Here is a 13,914-nt window from a genome sequence, read left to right as displayed (position 1 = left end):
ACATTAATCGAGAGGATTTTCACTAACTTCAAGAAGGAGAACATGGAACGCAGGAAGCTAGTGGCTAAGAAGAAAGCAACAGAATTAAAACTTATGTTTCAAGAGTATAAGGAGAATGATGATGTTTTGAAGGAGTGTAAAGATCGTTCTAGTGACTACTTCACAGGAGGTTACTTTATCGAAACAAGAAACTACTATCTGGAAGCATTAAACTTCATAGAACAGTACATAAAACAGGATGCTGGAGAAAACGTAACAACATCTAACAAAACTATAGAGAGTGTTGATCTAACAAAATTATAAAGCAACAGGAAGAACATGCGGAGACTGTAACCAAGAGTACAGAAGAGAAGTCCGAAACCAACAACACTAACAATAAGCTAACCGAAAACTGCGAAAACAAACAGCTAATTACAGAGCCTTCCAGCGTACCATATCGAACATCGACGTAGGTATTTTATTAGAACATTGGGAACTTGAAGATGCGATCAAAACATTGGAATCACGCTGGAAAATCATAGACTGTCTTCACTGGGAGATTGAAAGTGAATTGGAAGCCGAAGGTAAAGAAGAGTTGGAACTACTGTACGATAAATACGAAAAGCAATACCTCCGTTTGAAGAAGTCTATTAACTCTAAAATGTGGTCGGAAAAACATAGAGACAAAACAACACCTAACTTAGAAGTACCAACATTCAACGGCAGTTACAACCAATGGGTGTCCTTTAAGGATTTATTTTCGGAAGCTATCCACAACAATCCTTCACTATCTAAGGCGCAAAAAATGCAGTTTCTGAAGAGTAAGATTCGAGGAGAAGCTGAGCGTCTCATCCAACACTTGCCGATTAGTTCGGACAACTACACAGTTTGCTGGGATATCCTTAACCGCCGTTACAACAACAAAAAGCTTATATTTACATCTCACATCAACATGTTACTAGATTTACCAGTTTTAAAACATCAAGCATTAGCGCCAATCAAGAAGATGCATGACGTCACTCAAGAGTGCCTTAATGCAATAACAAACCTGGGTGTGGACATATCCACCTGGGACCCTTTACTTGTACATCTTTTGGATCAAAAGTTAGATGTTGACTCCCATTCCGAGTACATAGACTCGTTGAAAGATCGCCGTGAGTTACCGGTTCTCAAAGATTTTTTAGACTTTTTGGAAAAAAAGTTTACTGCACTAGAGTCATCTCGTCGCAAGAGCGAAACCTTGCCACAGAAATTTGGCAATCAATATTCTCAACAAAATCCATCAACATCATATGGAAAATTACCTTACCATCGAGCAAACAATTATTTTAATTACAACAAGGGAAGCGCAGACAAACAAGTTATTACGAAATCAACATGCAACATAACTACAATAAAATGCCCATTATGCAACAACGGCCACGGACTTTATAACTGCAAAAGATTCTTGGAAATGTCCAGTGAACAGAAATTAAAAACAGTGAAGGAATTAAAAGTCTGCATGAATTGTTTATTTAGTCATAATGGCAATCCATGTAAATCACCTCAAACATGTAGAAAATGCTCGAAGAAACATAATACCATTATTCACGATGCCTGCAATATTGGGTACAACACATCGACTACAAATGTAGCAAAACAAAATGAAATTCAAAACCCTCACGTGCGTCAAAGTAATGAAAATGACTTATCAGCCGAGGTTTTGTTGTCAACCGCTATGCTGAAGGTTAAGGGTACTGATGGAACTTATCATGATATGAGAGCGTTAATAGACCAAGGATCGCAAGTTTCCTTAATAACAGAAAGGGCGGCGCAACAGTTAAATCTGAAAAGACAACATTGCAAAGGAACGGTTATTGGCGTTGGAGAAAAGGAAAATAGTGGAAAAGGGTTACTAAACATTCATTGCCGCTCGATCTACAGTGACTACGAGTTTCGAACTGACGTCATTATTATGAACAGCTTGATTGGAAACTTACCCAACAAAACATTCAAAAGCCAAACTGGAACATTATTGAAAACATATCCCTTGCGGATCCCGATTTCTACATTAGTCGACCCATTGACATTTTGCTTGGAGCAGATGTTTATTCTTTAATTCTTTTAAGTGGCATGATAAAGGGGACGAATCAACTCAGCCCGTCGTACAACAAACAAAACTTGGTTGGTTGCTATGTGGAACCGCCAAAACATACCAGTGCAACATAGTGCATAACATTGAACAGATACAAAAATTTTGGGAAATAGAAGAGATCAGTGAGCAGTCTCCTTTATCAGTACAAGATCAACAATGCATAACATTTTACAACGAAACTACAACACGAAAAGAAGATGGACGCTATGTCGTCAGGTTACCGTTAAAGGAAGACATAACAAGTAAACTTGGGTCTTCTAAACAAACTGCACTGGCACAATTTCGAACCTTGGAAAACAAATTTAAAAGGCAACCAAAATTGGCTCAGGACTATAAGAACTTCATGAATGAATATAAAACAATGGAACATATGATACCGACAACAATTAGTAACCAGACACCTGAGTATTATTTGCCGCATCATGGAGTTGAGCGTGTCGATTCTTTAACAACACAATACAGGGTGGTATTTAATGGTTCTCATAAAACAAATACAGGGTACAGTTTGAATGATCTCATGCATACCGGCCCTAATTTACAAATTGATCTACAAACACTTCTTTTAAAATGGAGACAGTATAAATATGCTTTTACGAGTGATATTGAGAAGATGTTTCGTTTTATAGCAGTAGATGAAAGAGATCAAAAGTATCAGAAAATATTTTGGAGAGAGTCTCTAGAACATCCTATTCAAACATTTTGCTTAACAACTGTCACATATGGAACCCGCGCCGCTCCATTTCTGGCAATAATGACTTTAAGAAAACTAGCAGCCGATGAACGTGAAACATACCCAGAAGCCTCAAAAGTTGTCGAATCAGCATTTTATATGGATGACCTTGTACATGGGACAAACACAATTGAAGATGGCAAACAGTTAATCTCGGATTTGAACGCACTAATGAAACTAGGTGGTTTTAACTTAAGGAAGTGGTCGTCGAATGAGAAAAAGCTACTGGATAACATTAAGAAGGACGGAAACAAATCAAACAATGAAGTATTTACATTTAAAACAGAAAACATTTCGAAAACATTGGGCTTATGTTGGAACTCAACAGAAGATAAATTAACATTTCAGTACAACACAAACAAACCTAAAGACAACACCAGAATAACAAAACGAACACTGTTATCGGAGATCTCAAAGGTCTTCGATCCGCTAGGTTGGATGGCACCTTTATCAACCAAACTTAAACTGTTGTTTCAAAGGGTTTGGAAGAAAACATGAAATGGGACGATGAAGTGCCAATTGAAATTCAGAAGGAGTGGATCAAGATTAAAAGCGAGCTCGGCGCAATTAATCAATATGAGGTACCAAGATGGATACGCAGTCGCAAGGAAGATATCATAGAACTACATGGCTTCTGCGATGCGTCTCTTGTAGCCTTTGCTTGTGTCTTATACGCACGAGTCAACGACGAAACAGAGCCAGTGCTATTGGCCGCAAAAACAAAACTGGTACCTCACAAAAAAGCAGTAACATTACCCAGATTAGAGTTGAGTGGAGCACATTTATTAGCAAAACTTATGAAGAAAACACAGGATGCACTTTCGGAACATAAAACACAAATATATGGTTGGACGGACTCAATGGTCGTGCTTGGATGGATACAGGGCGAACCAACTCGATGGAAAACATTCGTCGCCAACCGAGTGCAACAAATAGTTGAAACAATACCGAGCACATGCTGGCGTTATGTAAAGTCGGGCGAAAACCCAGCCGATGTAGCGAGTCGGGGTTTATACGCACAACAATTAAGAGACAACATTTTATGGTGGCACGGGCCCTCATGGCTCACAACATTCGAAAATCAAGAACAAGAGACCCCAACCTACACAACAGAAGAAGAAGTAAGGTTAAATAAATCATGTACTGTTAAAGAACAAGAAGAAAACATTATTGAAACATTATTGCATAAACACAGCTCATTCAATAAAGTAAACAGAATAATTGCATGGTTGTTACGTGCATTTGCACCTAAGCGAACAGACATGCCATCATATCTCACATTACATGAACTTACTGCAGCAAAATTACTTATAATTAAAAACGTGCAACAAATGGAATTTAGATCGGAAATTGAATGTTTACGCAATAAGCAAAGACTAAGTACAAAAGTAAAATATTAAATTTAAATCCATTCATTGACTCATCTGGTGTCTTACGCATTGGAGGCAGACTTGAAAACTCAACATTGAACATGGAGATGAAGCATCCAAAGATCATACCACGTGATAGTCGTCTGGCTGAGCTTTTAGTGGACGAAGCTCACAAACTTACCTTTCATGGAGGTCCTCGCCTTACTCTGGCCAATCTGAGGCAGCAGTATTGGATACCTGGAGGGAACAACGCTGTGAAAAAACGTCTGAGAAACTGCGTGATTTGTCGCAAAAACAACCCACAGCAACATCAACAGATAATGGGTGATTTACCCACTGCACGTACGGAGCCAGCCCGCCCTTTTACCACACCGGAGTGGACTACACCGGTTTCGTTGAAATCAAGAGCAACAAAACAAGGAACGCAAGGTCGATGAAAGGTTACATTGCACTTTTTATTTGTATGGTCACAAAGGCCATACACCTGGAACTTGTAACAGATCTAACAAGTACAGCTTTTGGCGGCCCTAAGAAGAATGACGGCCCGACGCGGAGCCCCACGCTATATGTATAGCGACTGTGGAACCAACTTTGTGGGCGCTGATCGTATTTTACAACAAGAACACGAACAAGTGCAACAAACATTTGATAACAACTTCATGGGTATACTTGCTGATATGAACATTGAATGGCATTTTAATGCCCCGTCGTGGCCCAGTGCCGGAGGTTTATGGGAACGCGCGGTTCGCAGCTTAAAACACCACCTGAGAAGAGTGATTGGGTCACAAAAATTAACATTTGAAGAATACTACACAATACTAACACAAATTGAAGCCTGTTTAAATTCAAGACCCTTGTGCGCCCTAACAGAAAACATTGATGATCTTGATTACCTGTCACCAGCCCACTTTCTCACAGGCAGGGCAGGAGTAACAATCATAGAAACACCTGAAGATGGAAGAACAAGATGGTATTTGACTAATCAACTATTTCAACAAATATGGAAGAGGTGGAAGTCGGAATATTTGTCACAACTTAACGCACGAAACAAATGGTTAAAACCTCAGGATAACATTCAAGTAGGGAATTTGGTCATTATTCAAGATGAAAACTTACCAGCCGGGAAGTGGGCGATGGCTCGAGTAGTCGAACTGCACCCTGGGCGCGACGGATATGTACGTGTTGTTTCACTGAAAACTCAACATGGGATCATCAAGCGGCCAATAGTCAAATTGTGTTTATTACCTATTCGACCCGCGCAAGATGAACCTGAAACGAAAACTGATAACAAACAAACTAAACAAACATGAAAGAAAGGAAACAAGAGGCACTGCATTTCCGCTACATTGTACTCCGTTGTGATGGCACTAACATTCTTTATGACTCTTATTTCAAATGCCTACGGAACAAGTAACATCACCCAACTGAACGAAAATCAAGCAATCTACTTTGATCCCATTGCCAAAATGCAACTCATACGACACCAGTGGACGTTGGTAGCCTACTACGATATGTCACCGTACTGGGAAGGAATAACTGCCTTCAAAAAATATTCAAGCTATCTGGAACAATCCTGCAATCGCATGAACAATACCAACAAATGTAACATGATTGTACCACAACAAAGTCACGAGTACACGGAGTTGCAGTATTATAACCAGCTGTTGCTGACACAACATTTCATAGAGCACTCCAGACGGCGTCGCGGGCTTATCAACGGCATTGGATATCTCGCCAATGGACTGTTCGGCGTATTAGATGAACGCTTCGCAGAACAGTACGCCCAAGACATTGAACTTATAAAACGAAACGAAGCACATTTGAAGAATTTGTGGAGTAATCAAACATCGGTAGTAGAATCTGAATACAACTTAATTAAAAGGATGGAGAAAATGGTTGCCATGCAACATAAAGTCATAAACAAACACCTGAACAGCCTTGATAAAGCTTTGAACACTATCCAAGCGGAAGTAAACGAAATAACAAAACAGCAAGAGTTTATTCTAACAGCAATTGCAGCGAACAGTATGCTTCAAAATCTGAAAAACATTCAAAACATGATGTTGGACACTATTTCTGATGTTTACCAGGGAAGAGTAAATCTGCATTTATTAACACCAAAACAACTACAACATCAATTGAATGTTATTTCTGGCTTATTAACAGGCGACGTTACTCTACCGATTGAAAACATTCACACAGATTTGAAACAAATATACGAACTTATGAAGATAAGAGCCAGAGTTACAGACAAGTATTTTATATTCGAGATAAAAATACCATTAATCAACAGAGAAACTTATGATCTCTATCACCTCATTGCAGTACCGAAGTTGTACAGAAAAAACATGACTCTCGCAATCACTCCAGTTTCAGATTACGTTGCCATTAACTTACAGAAAGACAATTATTCACCTATAACTACAGAAATATTACAGAAATGTATAACCAGAGGAAGCTCAACATACATGTGTGACTCAAACACACCGATATACAAGATGAAGTCAGATGAAGATCTTTGCATACTGGAGAGAAATAATGTATGCAAAACAAGCAGTGACGCGTGCAAAAGCCAGTTCATTTCATTAACAAAATAAACACATATTTATATGTATGTTGCGAGCAGTGTCAAGTGCGAATCATATGCGGAGATCGGATTACGCCGCACATACTTATGCGCGCTAATGTCATTACTCTTGATAGCGATTGCGTAATGACAACAAACTCTTTTACAATACATGGACACAAACACTATGAGAGTCAATTTAAGGTCAAATATGATACTCAAACAGCAGTCCTGGCACCGATTAACCACATAATCAATCTGACTATTGATCAAGGATACGAGGACAATTTGGACAACCAATCAAATGAAACAGAAACAGTGCACAACAACTTGCTTAGAGATAGACTTGAAGTTAAAACAGTTGAAAGAAGAACAGAAATATGAAAGTATCACTTCAATGTCTAACCACGACATACATCACTATGCGGTTATCTACATCGTATTGGGGATAGTGGTTATCTTATGCGCTGTTTTCCTATATCGAAAATTATGTAGAAGCTGGAATACAACCCGGAAGAGACGATCAACGAAGCTCAACCAATGCCCAGGACTTCTAGGATCAACAAACACCAATCGCAAGCTCAAGAAGAACACGAGATGAAAGAGTTTAGCAAACCCAGACCCGTGTTCCGTAAATTAGTTTTTAATAACGATTCGGAATAATATTTTTCTATTTTTGTTTAACATTGTATAATAATATTTTTTGTATTTTTGTTTATACTTTATACTTTTTTTGTAATGGATGCACACCCCAGCCTCCCTCATCTTTGCTGGTCGGGAATATGTTCGGAGTAACCGAACACCTTTACGCAAACACGTGAGCCTCGGCCCACAATTTTTAGCTTTTAGTGCATTTTCGGTCGTCATCGTACACGGGCGTGCATTCAACTAACATTTTTGTAACGATTTTCGTAAATAAACAAGGTTAACGATAATCGCGAGTTTCTCATCTCATTCAACATCAACAAACTACGCACATCCCCGAACACAACCTATGAAAATGTATGGCACCGTTGCCGAGGCCCGTGACAGTCGCGCGCGGCCGACGAATTTCGTAAGCTGCTCGCGGCATTGTCAAAAATTTTATTCTGGTTTTACAAAAATTCTATAGATGTTATTAAGCGCTAGACCATGTTGAGAAGCGTACGGCCGCGAGCGGCTCACGAAATTCGTCGTGCGCGCGCGACTGTCGCGGCCCTCGGCAGCGGTGCCATACATTTTCATAGGTTGACTTTTGTCGCGCGCGGCTGCGACAATCGCGACCCACGGAATTCTACCTTAAAGTTTCGTGATTGACATTGTCAAACTACACTAGCGCTACACTATCGAGCGTGTTGACAAGTTGAACTAAATCAAAGTCGAGATTTTGACAGATCTGCCAAAATCTGTCTATCTATAGGGAGGTAGGGAGAGATGGGCAGTTGGGAGACATGATCAAATCAGAATAAAGGGGGTCCTTTTATTCTGATTTCTGATCATAGTTTTGTTTTATTGGGTAGTTTACGTTACCGACTGGTAACGGTGTTCATCCATAGACTATCTGTCATTTCTGTGAGTTGCCAAGAACAAACACTCGTAAAAGTACTTAAATATTTTGTTGCGGTTTCGGATCGTTATAAAGAGAAACTAATGAAAGGTATGTGTATTTTCTATTATTAATTATTGATTGTCAAAATCTCCAGTTACAATTATAGTAAGTCGATGCAATCCACACCTATTATACCTTTAGAAGAGAGTACTACAGCAATAGTTAATGGGCCCCACGTTTTTATTTTAGTCTAATATGACCGGGACCACCTACGTAGGTTGACAGGTAAGTAACTATTTTTATTTTCTAGTTTTCAGTGCACATAAGATAAAACCGTTTAACTTAAAAGTTTTTACCGATTTTTTTCATAAACTAAGTCAAAGTGTCCAATGCTCCCTATGGTAGGGAGGCTTGGACATACCATGTAATGTATAATTTGTAAATTTTGCTCTTCTTCGTCAGTGAAAATTTGTGAGGTTATAAATCTGCGCGAAAAATCCTTTATAGAATCTTGTTTCAGGTACCGTTGCCAACTTGATCTAGAGACTATTATATTTAAAATAGTGTTTAAATAAAGTTCTAAGTGTTTTAAAGTAATTAAGTGCCTACCTTTAACGATGGCTAGAATGTTTTTGCTTAAATCTTTATTAGAAGAAGCTCATGCTTTAGATAATTTAGAAAAGCGTCAACAATCTGCTAGAATTCGTAGTTTATCTTTATTAACTCGCGATGATGACTATGTGAGCATATATAGATTGTCAAAGGAGCTAATTGACCAACTGGAGTCTGATTTACTGCCCTGATAAAGCCCACAAAACGTCGAGGCAAAGGACTTACAACTCGTGTAAAAGTAAGTATTGACACAGTTTATAGTTGAAAAATTGTAATCAAGCTCACAATAATAAGAAAAACACTTAGTTCTTAATAAGGAGTATTCCCTTTATGTGGTTTCCCCGCCAGCTGATATGTTTTCAAAAGACTCTGTACTTCAGTTATAATATTGGTATTCTCTTAAGCATGAAAATAACCAAATTGGTCTCAATTTTGTTTTCACTAAATCCAGATAAAGTAGGTATTACATTTTTTATTGATTTATTGTTTCACAGATACTATGTACTTTATCATTCTTGGCTAGTGGCAGTTACCAGAAGGTTATTAAAGAGGGCATCAGAACTTATTTATCGCAACCGTCTGCATCTCGTTGCATAAATGAAGTAGTGGAAGCTCTGAACAATCCGGCCGTAGTAAAAAAATATATAAGGTTTCCTCAAAATCAGCAAGAAAGGCAAATTTTAAAAGAAAGGTTAGTACCTAGATATAATATAATTTTAATATTATTATAATTAAACTGACCCTTTTATTTTTACAGTTAGTGTTTTTACATGTTAGTGATTATTGTAAATTACAGGTTCTACAAAAGGTTTGGGTTTCCAGCCACCATAGGCTGTATTGATGGCACTCTGGTGGCAATGAAGAGACCAGCAGAGAACGAAGAACGGTTTTGCTCCAGGCAACGGCCAGGGTTTTGCTCCATAAACTCAACCAGAGTTTCAACCTGAGCCGACGAAGGGTGAGACGACCTGTCATTTGGACTGAAATTATTGTTGGATTAATAAAATAAACACTTCTTTAATTAATATTATTTTTAACTTTATAACAAGAAATATAAAATTACTTCATGATTTTATCACAATTACGGCGAAAACCGGCGAAAACAAACAAGCTTAAACACAATATGAAGACAGAAGATACCCGATATATTACTTTCCTCTATGACAGAAGAGAAGAAAATATTGTCCACAGATTAATAATGGTATTGGCGCTGTCAGTATTTTTTTTCGTAGGGTAAGCATAGATTATATTCACAGCACGAATTTAGAGATTTCTGTTTATTTTATACTTAAAAGCTGCCTCAAATTCCTTACAATAACAAATTATAACTAAAACATCATATTTAGCTAAAATTCTGTGTCAAAACTGATAAAATTAAAAACTGTCGAGTGGGGAAGTCACTAGCACAGCATTGGTCGATGTCGAGCTCACTTCACTTCGCAAGTGATTAGGTGATGTTTACAGAATGCAAAATCAAGGTCGTTCTGAATCGAATGCGAAGTGAGAGTGAATAGCGAAGTGAAATGCGAGTTGTTGTTCGAATTTTATAGAATCGACGTGCAGGCAGGCCTTGGCCCTGTTGCGCCCCGCTGGGGTTGCTGACAGTATTCTACTTGTGTAGCCCTTTCATTTGATACCCATATTGAGGGGGCTGTGCCATTTTGTGCCGGCGGCCATATTGGATTTAATTAAAGGTGTATACAAAATTTCAGACCAATCGGTTGACAGGAAGAGGGTGAAATTTGAATTACTAAATTTGATCCAAGAATAAATAATAAAACAAACGGGGTGAGCTAAATAAAACGGTTTAAATATCTCGTAATGTTGAAACTGATTGTAATTTTTAGGAAAGCTCTTTCATTATATCTAGCCGAATATAAGAAATGGCAATAAAAGTTGATAATGATCTGTAAAATCTGATTTTTTATGCAATAAATTGTGAAAAAGTGCCCATCCCTCCCCTACCTCCCCTAAAGTATGAAATGACATTACGAATCGAAGTGAAATGCGAGTTGTTGATCGAGTTTTATAGAATCGCAGTACAGAACTAGCTCAAATCAAATGGGGTTTCTGCTCAAAACTGACAACGCGACATATTTTACTCGTTACTTGAAACATTCCTATTTGTCGGCCATTTAATTTCGGGTTCTGAAGTTTCTTGGAAATAAGTGTAGGGCTCAACTATGAAGTAGGCCATATAATGTATCAAGTCTATATAGAAACAATAAAATATAATGCTGATTTTTTTATTTGAACTCCAGTTTTTAACTTTATTTAATTCCGTATGTCATTAACAAAACATAACACTTCTTGGTAGTCGGGTTGTGTTTTTGCTGCTCTTTCATGCAAATACTGAATGGATTTTGATGATACTTCACAGTAATACTGTCTACTAATCCAGGCTGTTGAAAATCCCACATAACAGCTAAATAAATGTATTTATAAATATGTAGCTAAATGTAGTTTATCACTTGTGTTAGCACCCATTACACAAGTTAATTAATAACTTACCATGGAGCAACTGACCGTGCGTGAAAAGGTGTCCCGACATACATAATTGATGTTTCAAGATCTTGCAACATGTAACACAAAACTGTTTCAATTTAAACTTAAACTTCTACAACATCTAAGATCACAATGTATACCAACTTATAGAATGTACATAAACAGACATACATACATATACACATACGTATACTACATACATACATACATACGTGCCTACATGCATACATACATACATACATACATTGTAGGTACTTAGAGCGATCTCAGTACAACATGTAGTGTTTAAGTGCAAAATCAGATCATGTAATAGACAACGATTTTACACTTAGGTACCTACGTTTATAGTTCATGAAATTCGTGTTCAGTTCGCTTTCGTTACCTAAATTTCATATTTCGGTTATGTTCTGTAAATAATTTTCTATTTGAACACTACTAATGGGATTTCCTGGAAATTGAAACGTGCTATGTAGATCTTTCGAATAATAATGTAGGCAAGTATACAAAGCAAAATTATGGTAGGTATTGTTGGTTCTTTTTGATTCTGAGTGTAATTGGTAGCTAAAAGCATTGCATACAAAAAGCAATTGAAACGGTAAGCATATCGTTGGTCTTGTGGTCGAAAAGTGCGACCGTACTAAACAGGATCGAATCCTGCTTCTACTCGAATGCTTATTTGTTATTTACTTTTTAATACTTAATCCTTTCCTTTTTCCTTAATTTTTCACAACTCAAGGAACATTTAATAAGTACCGCTAATAGGATTGGAGTATTTTTAAACATTAATTTTATTTACTTGACGGGGTTGAAGAATCTTGTTCTTAATACAAGAATATTAATATTATCTGTGTGGGTGGCCAGACGACTTCATAGATTATATTAAAAGAAGGGAAATAAATTAAAGAAGCCTCTCCAATTAAATTAGCCCTTCATATTTTTTCTACAGACTTTAATTCGTTAGATTAATTGATAAATAGAACTTACATATAAAACACTAAAAAGTCGGTGGCGAAATATACTTAGCTGTGTGCCCACTAGACACCGACTTCTAGACCAATGCACCTAAAAGTATTTTGTTTTAGGTAATTGTTTTTAGTAGTCGTTTTTTATTTTGTAAAAGTGTTTTTTTTATCGATGCTTTGATTGGTTATGCGTGGGCCACCATTATAACATGTCATATGATATCTTTGGGCACGAAGTAAATTGCTTGTAGTAGGTACAATAGCCGAGCCTTTCAAGCATGAGAAAGGCAATATGGTGTCTTATACTTAAGATGAGTAGAGGTACATAGATGTATTATTTCATGGAAGCGTGTGAGCCATACCACGAAGCCATACTTAGGAAATGTAGATGCACATTATTTTTGTATGACTCGGCCACTCGGCCACTACTGAATGCTCCTAAGCTTACACGTAAGTACAAAGACAATGTACAATCTATACTAATATTATAAAGCTGAAGAGTTTGTTTGTTTGTTTGTTTGAACACGCTAATCTCAGGAACTACTGGTCCGATTAGAAAATTTCTTTCAGTGTTAGATAGCCCATTTATCGAGGAAGGCTATAGGCTACTTTTTATCCCGGTACGGGAAGAAGTTCCCACGGCATGCGGGTGAAACCGCTGGCAGAAGCTAGTATATTTGTATGTAGGTAGTACATGTATGTTCATTTACACACACAAACAAGTATGGTATATGCTTACGTGAATTAAATAAGTGCCTCATTGGCCTATCACCAAATAGACTGGATTGGTTGAAAAAATTCTTTTCCTCTTTACCGTTGAATTGTAATAGTTGCTGAAAAGGTAATAACTCGATGAAAAATCAAACAACCAAAAACATATTTGTCCTTTTTTTATTAATATTATTTACAAATCTAATCACATCCTTTTGTTCATCTAAATTATACAATTAGTATGATAGAAGTGCTAAATAAAACTATCAATCACATGAGCAAAGTCACACTATGTCCAACATTTTTATATGTAGGGAATTAGGCCATAGGTATCATGAAGAAATATCTGTCTGTACGTATGTCTTTACTTAGCTTAATAAAAAATTAACAATCTTTTTTTTCCTGTAAGTAATACAGTTTTTCGACAAAATAAAGACTGCGTTTTACTTACGCTACCACAAAAATAAATTGCTTTTCAAATTCGTTTTTTTTTCAAGGCGACAAATGGAATGGTCATCGATGAGATCATTTAATGAAAAATATTTTTAAAACGTACATAGTGTGATTTTCAAAAGTTCGTAAAATATATTTTTTTTTTTCAATATAAATTAGGTCATGCTCTACGTTTTATTAAAATACTTAGAAGTTTACAGTAACGGAAACTTGTAATAATTTTCTTTCAATACTTTTATTACAAAATAATCTTAACTGATATGGCAGAGCCAGTCCGAAAACTTTCTTTATAAGACTTGGAGATTTTTTTACAATTTATAAAAACGTCCTAATTATTGTTTATTACAAAGATAGTTTCAGAATC

General features: G+C 37.0%; 1 protein-coding gene across 2 annotated transcripts in view; it reads right to left on the bottom strand.

Moving 5' to 3' along the window:
- Positions 1-310: 310 nt before the first annotated feature.
- Positions 311-13,914, bottom strand: part of LOC110379869 (Ig-like and fibronectin type-III domain-containing protein 2) — a 159,817-nt gene continuing 146,213 nt past the window's right edge. For both annotated transcript variants that reach the window (XM_064039025.1, XM_064039026.1), the window contains exon 32: positions 311-320. The gene's annotated coding sequence lies outside the window, so the exon portion shown is untranslated. The remainder of the gene's footprint in view (positions 321-13,914) is intronic.

This window comes from Helicoverpa armigera, chromosome 18, assembly GCF_030705265.1.
Source record: "Helicoverpa armigera isolate CAAS_96S chromosome 18, ASM3070526v1, whole genome shotgun sequence".
In the NCBI taxonomy this organism is placed as follows: Eukaryota; Metazoa; Arthropoda; class Insecta; order Lepidoptera; family Noctuidae; genus Helicoverpa; species Helicoverpa armigera.
This window is presented reverse-complemented; position numbering and strand designations above follow the sequence as displayed.